Source organism: Engystomops pustulosus, chromosome 1 (assembly GCF_040894005.1).
Source record: "Engystomops pustulosus chromosome 1, aEngPut4.maternal, whole genome shotgun sequence".
NCBI lineage: Eukaryota > Metazoa > Chordata > Amphibia > Anura > Leptodactylidae > Engystomops > Engystomops pustulosus.
Window position 1 is genome coordinate 46,846,653 of NC_092411.1, and position 21,624 is coordinate 46,868,276.

At 38.6% G+C, this 21,624-nt stretch overlaps 1 protein-coding gene and 1 long non-coding RNA gene across 7 annotated transcripts in view; one reads left to right on the forward strand and one right to left on the reverse strand.

The window, feature by feature from the left end:
* The window catches only part of LOC140072691 (uncharacterized), a 31,289-nt gene extending 16,456 nt beyond the window's left edge, over positions 1 to 14,833 (forward strand). Inside the window, exons 2-3 of the long non-coding RNA XR_011849186.1 lie at positions 501 to 601; positions 14,411 to 14,833. This is a non-coding gene — a long non-coding RNA (uncharacterized lncRNA). The remainder of the gene's footprint in view (positions 1 to 500; positions 602 to 14,410) is intronic.
* The window catches only part of KIAA0825 (KIAA0825 ortholog), a 264,884-nt gene that overhangs the window by 104,147 nt on the left and 139,113 nt on the right, over positions 1 to 21,624 (reverse strand). The gene's annotated exons all lie outside the window — the stretch shown is intronic.

Here is a 21,624-nt window from a genome sequence, read left to right on the forward strand (position 1 = left end):
TCTTTTAAAATGGTGGCTAAATATTTCTGTCAATCAGCACAGATCTTAAAAAGGAAAAATGCAAAAATCATAAAAAATATATATGTATTTTATAGGACTAGAGGGGGGACATAAAGAGCAACATCAGTTCAGACCAAATCTTTTGAAAAATTTGGTGAAGCGATTCTTGGATGATTTAATCATCTATAACCGGCCTACTATTAATGCATTAAGGCTTCAATAATGTTATAATTGTGATGTTAATAACTGTAACAAGGCCAATTTGGTCTTAATTAAGGATTTGTGACAACACAACACTCTATTAATTGGGTAAGAAAAAACAATAAAAAAAAGAACTTTTCAAAAGGGCAAGGACAAAGACACATGCGTGTCAGTCTTCCATTTTGATCTTTTAAAAAAATCTATCAAAAAATGTTTCACTTTATATTAAATGTGTAAAGCTTTTAGTTCTATAATTCTTAAAAATAATAAAACTGTTCAAATCTGTGTTGTTTTTCCAGTATAGGGGACAAAATTGGGACCGCATGCATACCACTGACCAGAGCAGCCATCAAAAGAATCCATCATTTTGATAAGAAAAACAGCCCCACAAAATGCAGATGTAAGTATATACAAACATTTCATGAAAAGCTTATATTGGACCACAGTAGATGTATTAATTATGACAGTGTAAACCCTGTCACTAAAAAATCTAAATTAAAATATTAAGCAACCAATTCAAACAGAAAGAAAAGTAAAAAAAAATGGGTAAAAATTTTCCCTTTTTGTTAAAAATTGTGCTTCGGGACAAATATGGCTGCATTGGGTAATCATAAAGTTCTGAAACAAGAATTAAAAAAGTTCTTTAGCAGGCTAACAAGAAACTGATATCCTGCTGTACTGCTCCAGGCCCAGAATTAAGGCTTGAGCGGCTGAGGGAATTAGTGGCCAACATTTTGCCTGGGCATTTTTAAGAAAAGCTATGCTTCTCCCTAGCGCTCAGGACTAAGAACTATTAATAGCTGAGACACACTCCGGATCTTTTTTGGAAACTCCAGAGGAGTATGAAAACCATTTAGCAACCTACCAAGAAATAGTTGGAAGATAAATTATAATTAACCGCAAAAAAGTTAACCTTGTTAGATTTTGCTCGTACAGACATACTGTATAAAAAATATCAAACATATGCTCTCAGTGCTCTTTAACACCATTAACATTTAAAAATGATTGATTGTGTTATACCAATACCATTTACAGAGTTTCAGGCAGATCTGTTTTTATGTTAATCATGCAACCTGGTACTTAAAGTAAAGGTTAAATAGACATAAAATCTTACTCTGCAGAAGTTAACAGCATATATTGCATTAGATGTCAAGTTACACTTTCTCTTCACAAAAATGAAAATTAATGCCTGGATTTAAGGGGGGGGGGGGGTTAAATTTTTTATACATAAAGCCGTTTAGTCATTAAAAAAAATGAAAAAAGGGTTCACTTTGTAATATACACCTTCATTTTAAGTGTTTTTTAAATATTTAAATACAAACAACAATCTATATATTATTTTTTGTTCTACTTTGGTTTACCATATTTGTATCCATTGCTATTGTCTATTTCGTTTTTTCTAACAGCATTTTTGGTTTTGACTTGTTTTAAAAGATAAAACATCTACCTACCAGGCATGACAAATAATAAAGGGGGAATTTTGTCTGTCAAAAGCCCAATTTCTGAAATTTTCTTGGTGTTGTTCCTCCCACGCCACTATTAATCTTTTAAACTACATCTACAGGGCAGTCTAAGAGGACAGAGATTTCATTCCAGTAGCGGCGCATAACACTGGATTTACTAAGAATTTGGAGCCCCTAAGTAAATGTGGTGTACATTGTGCCATTGGGAGGAAATGAAGATTGACGCTCAATACACCACTTTTACTACATTCCCCCAATATCTTTTGTTTATACACTAGTACAGTTAATATGCACAAAACTTTACAGATCCTTAGATGTAAACATTGTATAAAACCCTTGTATCCATTGTATATAATTATATCAAACCTTCCCAGTACCTACAGTACAATGGTTGCCTTTCTCTATATTAAGAAGGTCTAGCCACCCCTTATGGTACATACATACAGGTCATTGTCAGTAGTGCATTATAATATGGGCCAGAGACTTGAATGGGGTACATGGCTACTCAAACCAACCACCAAGTTTGGTCCTGTCTTGTAGAGATAATAAACATAGGGTTGTTCAACTTTGCTATCTTCGTACATTTGTCCAAGTCTAAAATTATTCCAGGACCTTTGAAGGTCCATCAAATGTACTTTAATTGCAGAACTGAAAGCTGACCCACTATCCTTTCCCAAAAAGCTTCTGGTTCCGTATGTAGACAATGTCAAATCATAAAAAATTACTTACAGGCAGGGGTCTCATAATTTTCATGCAGCTTTATTCTAAATATTTTCAACTTTCACTTAATATACCACATTAACAATCTGACCCTCTGAATACTACAGCAACTGCAGTGGAGACCGGAAGTCAGATTTCTATCTATTCCTATCAATAGGGAAAATGAGTTCTGGTCCAGTCAGCAAACATTATAGAATTTTTAGGGTCAAATCAAGGATCTGTGATATAACAGGACACAAAAATTATAAAAATTATTTAAAAACAGTAATTTTTTCTATTCACTATTTTTATAATATCACTTTCTACTGCCATTGCTTCTTTAAGGGCATACCAAACCTCATATAAAGATTTAGCCAAATATTTAGCAGGAGCCACATATATATTCTATGAAGTTAGTGCAGGTGCTCTTACACTATTAGTATATGAATGGAGTATAGAAACGCAGTATAATATAGGTATATAGGTAGATGATAACCTATTCATAGCAGCATTTCTTTTATAATACAGACTATAATATATACCTGAAGAGAAATATTGGTGTAAATACGCAATGACATAACACATTTCATCAAACATTCACTGTGTCCCCGATTCTTTAGAAATCATAATTGAATCAGAATGATGCATGTCTCATGTTCTATCCTGACAGATTCTCTATAACCTAGTACTGCCTTTTAAACACAACTATTCAGCAGGTTATTTTGTTGAATAATGTATTCTCCCTACTTAAAATTACCAGAATTTTGCTAAGATCTGCACATCAAAACATAATATTTAACATATATGCAATTTAACCCCTTGGCGAATTCATATATTTATGCAGAATCCATTGATAATACTCACACTTCTGCTGCATGTATATATGGGAAAACTGGGGAGTATATAAAGCATCCAGCTCTATAATAAAAACACATTATATGTATATATATATATATATGTATATATATATATATATATATACCGGCCGGCCCCTACTTAAGAACACCTGACTTACATACGACCCCTAGTTACAAACGGACCTCTGGATTTTGGTAATTTACTGTACTTTAGTCCTAGGCTACAATAAACAGCTATAACAGTTATCAATGGTGCCTGTAATTAAGATTTATTGTTAATCCTGGTTCTTATGACAATCCAAAATTTTTAAAATTCAATTGTCACAGAGACCAAAAAATTTTTGACTGGGGTTACAATAATAAAGTATACGGTTCCAACTTACATACAAACTCAGCCTAAGAACAAACCTACAGAACCTATCTTGTATGTAACTCTATCTTGTATGTAAATATATATATATACACACACACAATTTTGTATTATATCTCTAAAAATTATGATTTGCCCAGAAAAGAGGGGGGATTATCTCTCTCCATATATATATATTTATGTATATATTTATGTATATATAAATATATACGTATGAAGAGAAAGTTCATATATATAATAAAATTACTAAAATAAAAAACAAAGCAATTCTGGTTATTCCATGTTCCCGCACAGTCCATTGTCCACACCATTCCTGGAAGCAATATTTTAAAACCGTGAATTGTGAACTTTCCTTCTACGGAGCTACGAGTAGAATCCCTTCTGGATTTAGGCATTTTAGTCAATAATTTGGCATACAGTTTCTAAGGGATACTTCTCCAACATTCAATTACAGTCTTAATGTGGAGAACAAAGCAGGAGACTTTTTTCACTCTATATGGCATTAGAGATATGATTGATTCCACTGACTAAGGCAATTGCATCGGTTGTCTTAATGGTGGAGCTGTCATTGCCAAATATGTGTTTATCTTTTCATTCTGCCCATTCTGGAACACACAAATCAAATGTTTGAAGGACATTTCGCTGACCTGTTATGGCCCTTCAAACACAATACTGGTATTACTCATATAAGTGCCACATTTTGGAGAAGAAAAGCTTTATCAGTGACTGTTTTGCGACATCTGGCGGTTCCTAGTTTTTCTGAAAATTAAATAAAAAAAAGAAAATAGTTTTATGTCTTTAAAGCTCTCCATATTTGTATATCTTTGTCCAAAAGGCTTTGGTACCCCCTAGCGGGGGGACAAAAGTAGACCAGTCTCTAAAAATGCCACTTGGACTGCCATGAATCTACATGGTGCAAAGGTCACAAATCTTGAGATGCCATGACGTGGTGACAATGGGACACTTTCCAGACAGAAGCTGACCCAGCTTGAATATAAAAAGGGCCACAATCACATGTTCCCACACATTTAAGTCTATAGATATAAAGCAAACCATTCAATTCACTTGCCAGGGCTTAGAATTTAACCCCGTATAATCCAGTAGTCGGCTTAAAACACAACAGTTAATTTTGTTGGCACAATATATGTAGATTCAAAGTAAAAGTAGAACCATTTAAATAACTGAGACATAGATAACTGCAAAGGGAGGTTTTAGTAATGTAATGTTCCGACCAGTTAATAAAGATTTAGCAAAAATTTCTAGAAAGCACAGAACGTGGCTAATGGGTTATTCTCAGTTTAGAAATGATTACTCGTATCTTCTCACTACTATATCCACTTCATTTTGTGTATAATATAATAATTATTAATCAGTTAGGCAGATGAGTAGATCAATAAGATAGATAGATAGATAGATAAATAGATATGAGATAGATAGATAGATAGCAAACACATTATTTTCACCCGCTAGTTCCTGCTCCATCTTTCTTCTGAAGGTTTATTTCAGAGGGGATCTCTTCAGCCAGGGAATTCCTTTAATAATAAGCCTACATTGCAAATCCTTATTAAGTAAGACCTTAAATTATTATAGGTTAATGATACATACTGCTGAAGACAATAAGGGAATATTATTCAGAAGGCAGAACAAAGTGAAACGTGCAGGTGGCAAAATGCAGCTGCTAATTTCTTTAGGTATTTAGCATTTATGAAAAGGTATATTTGAAAGAGTCAATCATCCCACCTCCCCATTATTATACATTGAGCCACAGTCACAGCCGTGGCATGTAATGTAGGATATATTTCATGTACATTATGTTATGAATAATAAATATATGCAAAAAATAATGAATTTTAATTTTCGACTTAGGCCTCATGCACACGACTGCAAGGGATTGTCAGCTAGACATACAAATCGCGTCTTGCCTACAGCCTCCATAGCGATCCAATGGGCGCGGTCATGTTGGGGTGCAACCATCTCTCACAGCACAATGATCAAGCCAGGCGCCACGTTACAAGATATGCAAGAACTGTCCAGTGTTGCGGTGAGGCCATCCGGTTCCTATGGAGATGTAAGGAGTGAGTGGCTCGTTTGTGCACATGGTCGTGTGCACGGGGCCACAAGATCCTATGTCTTAAGTTGAAATAAGCGGGGGTCTCACATAAAGCAAGGTTGTTAAACCATTTTCATAACGATGAGAACTAACATGGAAATAGAATATAAAACACATGTATGCAGCCACCACTGCATTCTCCAAATGCCTAATGCTACCTAGTGCCTTAATTCCCCAAGAGGTGAAATTAATACTTGTGCATGGAAAAAAAAGCAATTGATCCCTATTGATTGCAGCTTATAAAGTTCTTCTCTTAATTTCCACAGTATTCTCCTTACTAAGGAACTTAGTATCCCAAAAAATCTGAATTTCCCACCCTTACAACTTAAAAAAAAAACCTAAAATGCCCCTCCTAAAAAACAACCTACAACCTGAATAACTGTGCTGTCATTTAATTATAATTTATTTGTATATTATCTGAAGTTGTGTACAACTCATCTACTATCTCCCTATCATATCTGTCTTTTGCACCGGTTTGCTATGTATTCATACTTATTGAAAATGTTTTTACTTTACCTTATGTATTTGAAGTCTTTACAGATACTGTTACAAGATAGCAGCAGAGAATTTAAAGTTTTGTTCCAAATATATCATCTTTGGGTGTCCTTGGATACGACCACCAAGGATGAAGTGATTGCACAAAAATACAAATAGTTTTTGAATATGAATTGACCAGATGCATATCCCTCAGTCATAAACACAGGCATCACAATCGTAAGGGACAACATGGCTATATTTATGGGAAATTATCATAACACAGGTAAATTTTTATATAGCATACAATTAAAAAAATGTACACATATGGCAGATGAAAAAAATGAAATGTGAATTCCCAAATGAAAATACCCTATTTAGCAGCCACAAAAATTTCATTTTAACAAGAAACCAAATAAAGGATAATGTGAATTACAAAGTTTCTTATATTCTTAAGTGCCATTGACTTTTTACTGAAAAACTAGTGACCATTTAAAGGAGTTGTCCGAGACATAACAAAAAAACAAAGATGGCTGGGAGGGGGCTGCTTAAAAAAATAAACATATACTTACCTCCTGGGGTCCTCCGGGTGTCCAGTGCTGCTATTGCTCCGGTCCATGCCTCATATAAACAAACGTGGCCACGGAAGCAGCACTGCATTCAGCTTCCGAACGGCCGAGGTGGTGGGCCACACCCACCAGTCCCTATCTACAGCGTTGTATAGGAAGAACGGATGGGTGTCAGGTCTGGCCAGAAGTTGAATGCAGTGCTGCTTCCACGGCCATGTTTGTTTGCATGGGGCCCTGACCGGAGCAATAGCAGCTCGGGACAACCAGAGGGTGCCGGGCGGTAAGTACATGTTTTTAAAGCAGCCCCCTCCCGCCAACCTTTGTTTTTTTGTAAACTCACGGACAACCCCTTTAAAGTCTATGAATCAGCCCATGGACACCTATGGAAGACATATCATGGTTGGATGACACTGCCATGTGCATAAGGCCAAATAAAAGGATGATGCTCACAGAATGCAATCTAGGATTAAAGGTGTGAAATGTGGTGACAATAAACTTTTTGGTGAAGTCATTTCTTTTTCTAACCAGCGCAGACATCTAAAACTGTCCAAATAAGCTCTTAATAAAACAACAGGCATTAAAGAAAATATACACATCTGCTTCAAACAAGACCCCTCACTGTGATGCCTCATACTAACACTACTTCAAAGCTGCCAGCAGATGGAAAAACTGTATATTCATGACTAGTTTAAAAAATATGATATTTGTATATTAATGCAGCAGTTCTGACACTCGCTTAGATGATTTAATCATTACATATGTGCTGTTAAGTTGCATTTTCCTTCACGTTGCCCAGTTCCTCCCACCCTTAGTTCTTATGTGGTGCTCTGTTAGACAGTGATAATCCCAAGAAACAATTACAAATTTATCAGTGTGAAATATTGGACAAATATTGGAAACTACCGCAACCAAATTTCTTTGCATTGAGCTGTCGCTTGCTGTTGTAGACCTGGCCCAAGCATCTATCACGTAAATGGCCGACATGGGCAGTGATATCACTTTCTTGAGCTGGGGCTACAGGGAAATATATAACTGGCTGCATCATATCCTGGTGATCACAGATGAATGGAAGTAATTGCTGAAGTGGGAGACATGTCAATAAGCTGATTGTGGTCTGGCTTTTATCTGGGTTAACTCATCAAGACAATGGGGGAGACTAATCAAAACTAGCGCTTCCTCCACCAGTTCTGATCTCCCCTCCGAGAGAGAAGAGGTGCACTTAATTCATCACAAATTATATGCTTATCAATGAATAAGGTACCTTTCCTGTTCTAGGAACTCAAATTTCTGCTAGCTGGCAGTGGGCATAGATATAACACATGTTCTAGTATATCTATAGAGCCATGTCCCTTCATTCAGCCACCACCGACATGGAAAAGTGGCATGCCAAATACTGATGCAGGAAAAGTCCGAAGTTTAGGCCCTACAGGTATTATTTATGCCAGATATCTCCACTCCAATACATTTAGGCCTCTAAATTTAAAATAAAGTGGAGCCACATATGCTACAACTTCTATATAAAATAGCTATATATTATAATTTTAACAACTACAACAGTTTATTTCATGCAGTTTCTTTGCTTTGAAGCCCCTTTAGGCTGAAATATAGAACTGCAGAAGCCAGATTATGACAAAAACTTACTCATATGCTAGAAGGGGACTTTCTAAGAATATTGGCAGTAGTACAACCATTAAAGGGGCTAAAAATCAATATTTTTGTGTAATAAAGTTATACAATTTTCCAATAACTTTTTGTTTCCAATTCCTCATGGTTGTCTAGATCTCTAATAAATTCTATAGGAAGCTTCATTGTTAAATTCCTGTGGATTAATACGTGCCATGGTCATGTGATGTCACACATGTGCAGAGCTTGTTATATCATCAATTACTTTCTATGATTCTAATGAGCTGTGAATCTGTGTGAAATCACAAGACCAGGCTTGAGAAGTTAGAGTTCTTCTTACGGAGACTTTCCCAATTAAGGCCTCCTTGTAGGAGTGTGGAAACTTATAGCCATTCATGCTCCAATAGAGGATTCTGGTATTGTTTTCCTTGTTGAATCCTGGAAAACGTATTTGCAAATATCACATGACCATGGACAGATATCTATCCACTTGAAGTAAACAATGGCAGCAAGCAAAGACCATAAAATTGATAGAGAAATTGAATAATTTTTCATTTTACAATCAATATAAATGAATTGCTTAATGTAGACAACCCCTTTACAATAGTAGTCTTCGGCATTAGGTTTTAAAAATATCGTTGGAAATAAAGTTTCATACGTAGTTCCCAGGTAGATTCCCCTACCCTGCTCTATCCTAAACCCTTTCATCTAATTATTTTATTTTATATCAATATGAAAATTAACTGTAGGGGCTACTCGAGGAGGGAGGGGGGGGTTGTAGCCCCTGTGAGCTGTGGGGCAAAGGCTTCTCCCCGCCCCAGTAGCCCCTGCAGTTAATTTTCATATTGATATAATTAACTTTATTTTATTTTTGGCGCATCGCATGTGCATGCGCAGTAGCTCCCATTCCTCTGCTTGTGATGCACCTGCAACAAGGGAGCTCCCGCTGACTATGCACAGATTTCACCTTCTGATACAAGCAGGTAGGTTGATCTGAAGGGGCTACTGAGTACGGGGAGTAGACTATACCCTGGACACCAAAGGCATATTTTCTTAAAGCAAGAATAATCCTATACAATGAAGATTGTGAGGAACAGATGTAAAAAGTATGGACAAATCCATATTAAAAAATTTTGGCTTAGTGAAATTGATTTATAGTAAAAGAACGACCAGCATTGCATGGAATAGTAGTCTTCTAAAATAATAGTATTCTCAAAAAAGATGGCTGGCATATTTTACACTTTATATGGTGCAACTAAATATCTAAAAATCAGCAATGGATAAGGGGTGATCTGTTAAGTGAGATGATACCTTGGAGATTAATTTGTGAGGTTATTCTGCGTACTAAAAGTAAGTATTGAGGGTGAACCTGGAGAAAAATATAACACTGCAAAGGGGTAGAAGTTTTGTGATTCTGTTTACAGGCATGTCACTAAATGTGTGGATGTTCCACACGCTGAAAATATGATGGTGTGGTCTCCAGTTCTAAATTATAATAGCTCAATACATGAAATAAATATGGGCCGTAACACCAGTCATAACCACATCATTAGAAATATAACTGTGTCATATAGTTCTTCAATTCATGAATAACAAGTCTATCTGAATAGTACATAAATTCTGTTCTCCAATATTTCCAATCTACTGTTAAATTGCCCATATAATTATCGCCAGAGAAATCATTATGCTTCCTTTATTGCTAATTTGATTATCTCTCTAATGCTGTGAGTTTGCCTAAATTTAATTTGAGTTAGTCGACTTTATCTTGGTTTAATACACACTTAGGAGACATTCTACACGCACATAACGTATCAGACGTCCCATTCCAACCATGCTCTGTAAACTTAAGCATTTAAAAGCCAGATCAACATGTTGCAAAACATGGAATACTTTCGAAACAGATGTGTGCCCGGCTATGTCAAAGGGAGACTTAGTATCTTTGATTCAGTTATTTATCTTTAACTTGTACTTCCCACTTTACTTAGAGTGGACACAATACTGTACTTTTTAGAAGTAATATTACACTTATAAGCTTTCACACATGACTAAGACATATCAGGAGGTTGGTATTGGTTAAGCTCTGTGAGTAATGTACAGTTTCATGTACAGTATGCAAGTCCAGGTTCTCCAGGTGAGCGTAAATGTTGATGAAGAAGGTGATGATTTTGAACATCAAATATACACTGGAGATCAAAATTTCCGAAATGTAAAGATCATTGGGACACATTTACTAAGAGCCAATTACCAGTTTTCTGACGGACTTTGCACATTCTTTCTAGTGCAAACTGCTTGTACAGGTATTAAAGAAGTGCCCACAATACATTTGTGTCGCACGCAACCGTTTTGTGTCCCGGATGCTCTATTTTTTATGCAACACAAATTTCTGCACTGAAAGAGGTGTTCCGGTGCTAAATCGGAGTGTGCACCAGTTTTAACATACAAAGTCTGACAGAATTGTGTCACATGCCCCATGTTAAAGGTACACCAAAAAAAAAGTGGCTCACTCTTTTGGGGCAGTGCAACGGGCGCCAGATTCATGAAGAATGGGCGCCAGAAATCCTGAATCTTGCGCCTTCTGCACTATACACAGGCAAACTGCATATAATACAGACTGCACTGTTCCTAGTAAATGTGCCCCATTGTGCTGTCCTATGTGAATATATTCTAACATGAGTAAAATAACCGTATTTCAAGCTTATTTCATAAATTGTATACATTCTAAAACATTATGAAGCAAACATACCTCTAGAATGCTGTAGCTACACTGATGCAGGCACATATCTTGATTAATCCCTGAGCTGGTTGTTTAAAATCTGAGTGGTTTTGCTGAAAAAACAATTATAACATTCAGGACCTTGGGAAAGGTGGATTCAGCCTGTCGTTGATGAACGTATTACACAGAGTTTTTTGAACTGTCCAGACAGGACTAATCAACCTGAGCTGGATCACTCATACATAGCAGCTGGGGGATGGTGCAGTGGGCCTTTCAGGCACAACACAGAGATTACATCATTCTCTCGACAAGTGCATACTTAATGTGATAGAATAAGCGCTGAGCCAGGCAAAGGAGCAAGAGGGGGTGTCTGAGAGCTGTTCCTTCCACATCACACTATGGGTAAGACACTGGTCTTTTACTTTCATCCTCACCAATGTTTATTACTATAATTAGTATGTGCATTCCATGGGATATATGCACTTCGGAATTTACTGTAAAAGCATTAACTGTGAAAGGTTCTTGGTGAATATACCCTTTTGTGTTAGTGAAGTGGGCAGCTAACTCGGACCAATATTATTGGATATCCTCCATTTAACATCCATTGTAATTAATTTTTAATATGTTAACTAAATAAAAATTTTATGTAATGACTCCTTATTTTCTTCTTGTGATATCAAAGGAGCAAGAGCGTTTCATTATCATAATTTTATAATTGTTATTTCAGCAAAACCACTCAGGGATTAAACAAGATATGCTTCTGCATCAGTGTAGGTACATCATTCTCAAGATATGTTTGATTCATAATGCATGAAATCAAATGGTAAATTTCCTTTTAAGGGATTACATATTGTGGGTAGTTCTTCATGTGCATAGACACAGTACAAACTATTCATATGTCTGTAGTCTTTATAGCAATCAGCAACTGTTATTTTTTTCCCATATTTTATTTTAGATTCCCTCTTTTACAAGTGTTTTGTTAATTCAGCACATCCATCTGTAAAAAGTATGTCAAGAGCAACCTGGGACTGTTGTGTGTATATCACCCATTTACTAGTCCATGTTGGGTAAACTATAAACTCCACTGGAGGATGAAAATATACAGCTTTTCCAAGGTTTTAAGTAGAGTGTGACATGGTTAAAGTGAAGCTCCACTTTATTGGTCTACAATGTAAATAGCTCGAAATAAACAACAAAATATAATAGTTACAAACTGGTACGGAACCTCGATGGATCTCTTCTTAAAGGAACAGAATCATTTGCCTGTAATATGACATTATTGGTAATTAATTCATTTTTTTTTCATATTTTCTGGTTCAAAACTATAAGATATTAGATTGAATTTGGAACTGTCCCTTTTGTAGCTTCTCTATGTTATTATGTATCAGTCCCCCTCTATAAAAAAACTAAGAAAAAAACAAACTTTAGTAAGACACAGAAGACATATCATGTGGTTTTGTGGAGATAATGAAGAGAGAAGAGAGAAACAACACAACCGTATCTGCTGACTGGTGCAGTCTGAAAATTAATGCTGATCTATGAATTAAAAAAAAAATTCAAAACATTTTCAACTTAACTATTTTACAGCAGATATATTATTTTTATAGATGAGCGAGCACTAAAATGCTCGAGTGCTCGTTATTCGAGACAAACTTTTCCTGATGCTCGAGTGCTCGTCTCGAATAACGAGCCCCATTGAAGTCAATGGGAGACTCGAGCATTTTTCAAAGGGACCATGGTTCGGGAATAAAATGTGTTATTTAATTGAAAAAGAATGTCTTCTCATAAGTTAGCAGATGTATGCAAACATCTGCAATCTATTCTTCACTGTTCCGCGCGTATATTATCTCCCGACAAGTTAGCAGATGTGAAGAACAGTGAAGAATAGAATAAAAACAGTGAACACAGGATCATTTAAGTGAAAAACGCAGTGAAATTCACAGTGAAGAATAGATTGCAGATGTTCGGCACATCTGCTTACTTGTCGGGAGATACGCTGTCCCAGGATCCGTGCTGCTGCTCCCCGGCGTCGTCTCCGTGCTGCTGCTCCCCGGTGTCTCCGTGCTGCCCCGGTGTCTCCGTGCTGCCCCTGCCCCAATGTCTCCGTGCTGCCCCAGTGTCTACGTTCTGCCCCTGCCCCGATGTCTCCGTGCTGCTGTTCCCCCGATGTCTCCGTGCTGCTGTTCCCCCGATGTCTCCGTGCTGCTGTTCCCCCGATGTCTCCGTGCTGCTGTTCCCCCGATGTCTCCGTGCTGCTGTTCCCCCGATGTCTCCGTGCTGCTGTTCCCCCGATGTCTCCGTGCTGCTGTTCCCCCGATGTCTCCGTGCTGCTGCTCTCCGGTGTCTCCGTGCTGCTGCTCATCGGTGTCTCCGTGCTGCTGCTCCCCGATGTCTCCGTGCTGCTGTTCCCCCGATGTCTCCGTGCTGCTGCTCCATGGTGTCTCCGTGCTGCTGCTCCCCCGGTGTCTCTGTGCTGCTCCCCGGTGTCTCCGTCCTGCTCACCGTGTTCTTCAATGTGTTCTTCACATACTATTTTGTTCGCACCGTTCCGCGCGTATCTCCCGACAAGTAAGCAGATGTGCCGAACATCTGTAATCTATTCTTCACTGTGTTCTTCGCTGTGTTTTTCACTTAAATGATCCTGTGGTCACTGTGTTCCCTGTTTTTATTCTATTCTTCATTGTTCTTCACTGTGTTTTTTTAATTAAATGCTCGATCTCGAGCAGGGGAAATACTCTTCCGAGCAACGAGCCGTTTCGAGTACCTTAATACTCGAACGAGCATCAAGCTCGGACGAGTATACTCGCTCATCTCTAATTATATTACAAATATTATACTTCAGCCTATTGTAAAGCTTTCCTTAGCTTCTTCGTGTGACCAGCATTCCAACTGTCATTGGCTAGTGAGTGAACCTCACAAGCTGATGATACACCTGTTTTAGACAACAGACTATGGGTACATTGTTTACAGCCCTCAATTAAACATGTTTATGTGCAGGTAGCCTTAGACAGACCAGTCTTATGCTGCACCAGATGTATCAATAAAAATAAAAAGCACCCCAAAAATAGCCCATAAGTAACTATATGTTCTGCAAAAAAATAATAATAATAATAATAAATTAAAAAAACTCAAAATGATAAAGGCAGCTTCTCTACTCCATATAGTCAAGCTCACCAATGCCCCGGAAGAAGCCGACACTGTTGAAAAAATTGGTTTGACAGCGGGTTGACAGTGGATATTTTTATATATTTTTTAAAGGCTCTTTTGTGAGTCTGAAGAAATTACATTTTAATTTGGAATTTGAATGATCTGCTTGAATCTTTCCATTTAGCTTCTCTACGGACATCTGGAAATCACTGGCCTTCGTTTGAAGGAGTCTGGTGTGAGCAGTCGGAGAATTCGATAATGTGGAGATACAACTTAATGCTGAACATTTCTGTTGTTTCTACCATCTTTTGAGTGGTGAACTTGACTACATCAAATGTGTTTTTTTATGGAGTAGTGCAACTGCCTTATGTTTATTCTGACTGTTTAATATATTGGATCCAGAGAAGTTACTCTTTATGACAGTGAATTCTTTCTGCACGTTGTATTGAGATGTAATAATATATTTTGATCTTTCAATGACCTTGGCCAATCAGATATGCATTATTATACCTGTACTGTAAAGGTTAAAAAATAAAAAAACTATTTAAAAATTTACCTTTTTAGTGTTTCTAACCTCCCAACAAAATGTTATAAATAGTAATCATATGTACCCTAATATATTACCAATTAAACTATTATCTTATTCTGAGTTCTGAGAAAAGGACACATAAACACACCTGAAAAAAGGTGTTTTTTTCCTAAAATAGTAAAGCATGGGAAAGATAAGAAGTCATATGATCCTAGTTTCTCATTATAGGAATGTCTCTGTTATACACATGGATGGGCTGTTATACTAGTGATGTCTCCTCCAGGTATTTTGCGTTAAGGACATTGTGGCTAAATATACAGTATTGCTGCTTTGATGAAGAGAACTGTGATTGAAATTGCTCCTGTATCTGGCAAACATGTAAAACATAAAAAAGCTGTACATATTCAACGTGTCCCTAATTGTACTAATGTACACTGTATACTATACTGTACAGTGAACTGCATAAACGTTTTAATTGGAATACCAAGGGCAAAATAACTATTTAATTCTGCTCCCTTGCAGGGAAGAGTTAAAACATTTTTATCATTAGGCTATTTTTATCGCGAAATGGACGCCTTAGAAAAAACTCCAAGCGCAAAAAAACAAGACCTCATATACCCATGTTATATCATGTTAGTTTTCTGTTTTGGAAGCTGAGCATGGAAAGTGTAAAAAAGTTCTCTGCCCTGAAGGTCACTTTAGGGCATGTCCTTATGGGGTTGAGATGGTCTAGTCCAACTTACATTTCCTTCTACTTGGCTTGGATTACGACAGACATATATAGAAAATGTGTAATAGCATGCTTTTGTTTTGGAGCAAAAATAAATCAAAAACATATAGGAAATGTGTTATAACGCCATAATGTGATATAAAGCCTATTCCTATCCTGATACTTTCATGTGACATGTCAAAGATAACTATAAACCGGTGGCACAAGGGTCTCAGGTCAGTACAAAACCACAGGTACTTCCTTCTGTAAATTAGTAGATCACAAATTCCATTTGTCAGTATTTATGGAATGAGCCAGTTAAACAAGTGATGTGAGTCTTCTGCTCTGTAATGTGATATATATTCATATTAGCTTCTTAAAGTTAAAGTGAAATTACTCTGACCATATTTCCAGTTTAACTTACAATGAGGCATGGCGCTTATTCCAGAACACTAGTTTGGATGTGACTTTCACAGTCTGTTGGACGTGGTGAAGAAATCTCCACACCTGTGACTGTCATTGATTAATGAGTTCTTCAAAACCTTGTCCAGACTTTTTTCTGAGCTTTTCTGGGGTTTTGTCAGGGAACTGTAGTAATTCAAGACAAGCTGCATGAAAAACACTGCACGTGCCTTTGCTCTACTGGTACAACCACTGATGACAATACAAGGAGAGCCCTTCAGCATCTCTGGATTTACAGACAGTGCACACAAGCTCAATATGTCATTTCCCAGACAAGTCACAATGTATGCAAAGGTAGACAAAAGACTTATTAAAGCACCACGAATTCAGCTTTGTCATAACCCGTCAATCTCATGACTATCATAAAAGTTCATCCCCCATTACTTACTGCACAGTGTCACCTTGCAGAATGACAGTCTCAAACCCATACTTTACAGACAGAGCAACCCTGTCTATTATTTTGGAGATTTTCCAGTACAATCTTTCCTTGTTGGAGGACAGAAATGTCTCTTTTGTCCTAAATACCTCTTCTTGTCTTTACTGAAATTCTGCCTTCTACAATGTAAAAACTAAGATATTTTTTCTAACTCTTAAAGGACATTTATCATCAGATTACAGGTGAGTAGAGTGTCCTAATTAGACTGCTTGTTTGGTCTTGGGGATGGGGGGACTGTTTTTAAGACATTTTCTTGAATTTTTATTAACAAAATATTAACTTTGTAAAAGTGCCGGAGGTGCTGACGGTGCCCGAGTACCTCTCGGCTTTCCTTGCTTTTAATTTATGCACGCCCTGCTGCAATCTGGACGATCTGGATGGTGACGTCGGAGCCGGGGCAAGGAGAGAGCGGGGCGTGTGCTCTCTCCTAGTTTTGCTTGCAATGGGGGAAGGGGGGGGTCGTGCATAAATTAAAATCAGGGGAAGCCGAAAGCTGTCAGTCTGAGCATCTCTGGCACTTTTACAAAGTTAATATTTCATTAATAAAGATGCAAGAAAATGTCTAAAAAACAGTACCCACTGTCCCCTAGAACGAACCACCCGTCTAATTAGGACACTCTACCACTAGTAATCTGGTGACAGATGTTCTTTAAGTTTTAGGACTGTGCTACAGTATTGCTTTAAGGAAGACCCAACCAACAACTACCTACAATAGTTTATTAGATAATATTTTAAAGGGAAGTTGTTAAGTTGACAATGCAGTTCATTCTGCAGTTCGTATGGTGTATAGCCAGAGAAGAATCAGGTTAAGATCTGACAAAAGGGACTGTATAACTTGTCCTCCATTGACTGTGGACTAGTTTTGAGCTTAGGATTCCAAAATGCACAGTGGCTAACAGCTACATGCATGCAAGTATGATGTCCCCACAGAGTAGGATTGTCAACAGTCACATAAGCCTCACATTTTAACAATCTCTGTGGTCTCCCAGCCAAGTCTCTAACAGCTTCCCAATCCATACTTAAAGAGGACCTGTCACCAGATTTTGACCTCCCTGACTAACAATACCGACTGATAAAAGGTTACAAGACCTCCCCATATCACCTAAAATTAGCTGCCAGTGGAGCACTGTACCTTAATTACAGACATTTTTCCGATTAAAATGAGCTTTTCGGACTCGTCTCTGGTATTTGTGACTTTTCTTTCTCTCAGGCTGGCTAGAAACCACGCCCCCTAATTCTGACTAACAGCTCGTTGTCTCTTCAAATCACTGCTCTGCCTCTTTGTACTTAGTGGCCGTCTGCTTATATTCAACTACAGACATATAAAGCTCTATATACAGGTGGGAAATATTGGGGCTTATTGGGTCCACGGATCGCACTTTCATGGGATTTTCTGAGGTTTACGGGATTTGCGCCACTGTGACAGGTATTTAACTGGGGATTGTGTCGCGGGTGCGCTGGCTTTCATCCGTGCCGTCAGACAATCCGACTGATTTAGACTGAGCGCAGGATTTAACTTTCAAATTGTTCCGTAAGATCAAGCATTTACATGCACCAGGAAGAAGAAGGTGAATTCTGTCAAACCTGAGCAGGGAAGCGACACATGCACAATATTGGGAACACAATCTTACTGAATCGTGTAAGGTACATGGGGTACAGTTTGCTATTATAAAGAAGTTAAAGTACCTGAGATGATGTCACTCTAGTCACATGAAATGAACTGGGGAATATAAGATGGGAGGGGCCATCCGAACAGAACATGCCCCCCTCTGATGCCAGGAGTATAAGATAAAGGGTGATTTATGTGGGTGTAAGCCAAACAATTTTTAGCTAAAAGAAGGTGGTCAGTCAGTTAATAGAACTCTATAGGAAGCTGTCACCGGCTTTATATGTGCAAATAAGTTGAGAGGTTCCCTGTAATGGAAATCAACTGCTTGAATTAACCTCTACAAAGCACCACCAGTGCATAATTCAATAATAGCTTTGACTGGAATATTCTTGGTTAATCAATATCTCTCCATGTTTATCTACATCTCCTCTGCTTACCCATTATTCAATGAATTTAGTTTAAAATATTAACTGACTTTCAAAGCCATCAACAACCTGCCCTTCATATATTTCTGTCCTAATTGGCCAATACCATCCCACGTGCATCTCTGAACCTCACAAGATCTTCTGCTTCCCTCTCCTATCTGCTATTCTTACAACCATCTCTAAGACTTCTCCTGTAAATCCTCCATACTCTGGAACTCTCTCCAAAAAAGTGTCAGAATGTTCCCCACCATTCAAACAGAAAAACGCAATTTGAAAACGCATCTGTTTAAATTTCCTACTGTACACAATAACCCCACTACTATGCTCCTTCATCTAGTATGAACCTTCACGGATAGGATCCTACACCAGCTTGTAGTAAACTGATTTCTTCCATATAATGTATGTGAATCTCTAATCAAATGTACACCACCGTGGATTTAAAGAGAACCCGTCATGCAAAATAACCCCCCTAAACTAAATAGATTTTCATAAACTGCCATTAGAGAGCATTGCCTCTATCCCTTCATTGTCCCTCTATATGCCTGTAAACCTAAGCCATGAGGTCCTAAAGCTGTATGCAAATGACCTGTGAAATGTCCAATGAAGCATTAGCATATTCAAGCTGTCCACTCTATTCATGAGTGGGAGGCACAACCACACCCCCAGTGCTTGACTGACAGCCTGTATAATGATGTGAGGCTGTATAATGATGTGCTTCCTGGTGCTGGTGGCCACACCCCCTGCAGCCTGTGTTTGCATGTGTGTGTGTTTAGGAGAGATACAGCAGCTCCAGGAGGCAGCCATGTTACAGCAGAACATGTCAGATTCATGTGTAGCTGATGTCTGTGTCTCTCACCTGTGTATTAGGAGGGTGCAGCATGTCAGCAGATGCAGCACACACACTAGCCATGCTTTACTATACATTACACACAGACATGAGCAGGGGGAGGAGAGGGCAGGGGTAATAGGGGTGACATCACTGCCTCTGACCATGTGACCAGCCTCATTTACATATTAAAGAATAGATGATTTTACAATGAATAATGTATGAAATAACTAGATAAAGGCTGGGATGGGATCCTTGTGAGTTGCTCCAACAGGTAGAGGTGACAGGACTAGTGACCCAGACCTGATGACAGGTGTCCTTTAAGAGCGTTCCGTAAATAAAAAATAATAATATAAGTGTTTGTGATTTTGATATTATATGTCTCATAGAGCAGTGCCCTGACTCCTATTGTTCCATATGATGTTTGTACTCTCCAAGTAATATTATATGTGTATATGTTCCCTATGATTTGTAAAGCGCTACGGAATTTGATGGTGCTAAATAAGATTATTATTATTATTATGTTCATGTCTATACATTTGACAGTAGAAATATAGTCTTCTCTGGTCTTAGTTAGTTACAATATCAGTGGGGCAAAAACACTTGTTCAACAATAATGGTAGATCTGAACACACAATGGTTAGTATTTTGCATTTCCATCATCAATTTCTAGACACATTTTATTTCTGGATCAACTGTCAACACAATTCCAGCGGCACAGGTGAATGACTTACAGGAGAGCAAGTTCTCCAGTGATGTGAAAGGGAAGTTGTGCTCCTGTTATTCATTCTCTTTAGAAGAAAATATCAAAGTGAAATTTTAAAAAAATCAACTCAAATCAAATGTAATAAATAGAGATGAGCGAACACTAAAATGCTCGGGTACTCGTTATTCGAGACGAACTTTTCCCGATGCTCGAGTGCTCGTCTCGAATAACGAACCCCATTGAAGTCAATGGGAGACTCGAGCATTTTTCAAGGGGACCAAGGCTCTGCACAGGGAAGCTTGGCCAAACACCTGGGAACCTCAGAAAAGGATGGAAACACCACGGAAATGGACAGGAAACAGCAGGGGCAGCATGCATGGATGCCTCTGAGGCTGCATAATCGCACCATTATGCCAAAATTATGGGCAACAGCATGGCCATGACAGAGTGACAGAATGAAGATAGATAGCATCTAAAACATCCAATAATTGACCCTGACACTATAGGGGACGGCATGCAGAGGCAGCGGCAGCAGGCTAGAGAGTGGCATGGCGACATACCCTAAATGGACTCAGGCTTCAAACCAATGGGTGGCAGAGAGGAACCAAAGGAGGTGAGCAAGAAGCGCTCAAATAATATCGGTACATGATAAAAGTTTGCCAGTATATTTTGTGGATTACACAGCAGGGTGGCGACAAAGTTAACATGGAAGCCATGAAAACAACCCAAAATTCTGCCTGACACAGCTCGTTTGATAAGGGGACCATGTATGGAGGCAGTGAACTAGTAGTAGATTAAAGGTGCTGCAGTTAAAACTATGTTAGTTGGATCTTGGCATGGAGCTGGCGCTCCGCTGCCAGGCGAGCTTTCGCCAATCCAAGCCCCTGTCTCTAGGCTACTCCCCAAACAGCACTTCTAAGAACCTTTTGTATAAGATCAAGTGTAGTAGCGTTCTTATAAGTTTAGGATATGCCGGGTGAGGGGAATGTAAACAGATGCGCAAGAAGCGCTGAAATAATATCCCTAAATGGTAAAAGTTTGCAAGTATATTTTGGGGATTACACAGCAGGGTGGCGACAAAGTTAACAACTTTGATGTGGAATGCCCTGTAATAGCTCTTGGGCGGTGTGCCTTTTATCGCCTAGGCTCAGCAGTTTCAGCACCGCCTGCTGTCGCTTAGCGACGGCACTGCTGCTGTGCCTAGAGCTACCGACTGATGGCGCCATGCCCACGGATGGTAATTCGGAGGAGGAGGAGGTGGAGGAGGGGTGGGAGGAGGTATAGTAGGCCTTTGAGACCTGGACCGAGGTAGGCCCCGCAATTCTCTGCGTCGGCAGTATATGACCAGCCCCAGGGTCAGACTCGGTCCCAGCCTGCACCAAGTTAAGTGTAGTAGCGTTCTCATAAGTTTGGGATATGGCGGGTGAGGGGAATGTAAACAGATGCGCAAGAAGCGCATGATGCGCATGGAGCTGGCGTTCCGCTGCCAGGCGAGCTTTCGCCAATCCAAGCCCCTGTCTTTAGGCTACTCCCCAAACAGCACTTCTAAGAACCTTTTGTATAAGATCAAGTGTAGTAGCGTTCTTATAAGTTTAGGATATGCCGGGTGAGGGGAATGTAAACAGATGCGCAAGAAGCGCTGAAATAATATCCCTAAATGGTAAAAGTTTGCCAGTATATTTTGGGGATTACACAG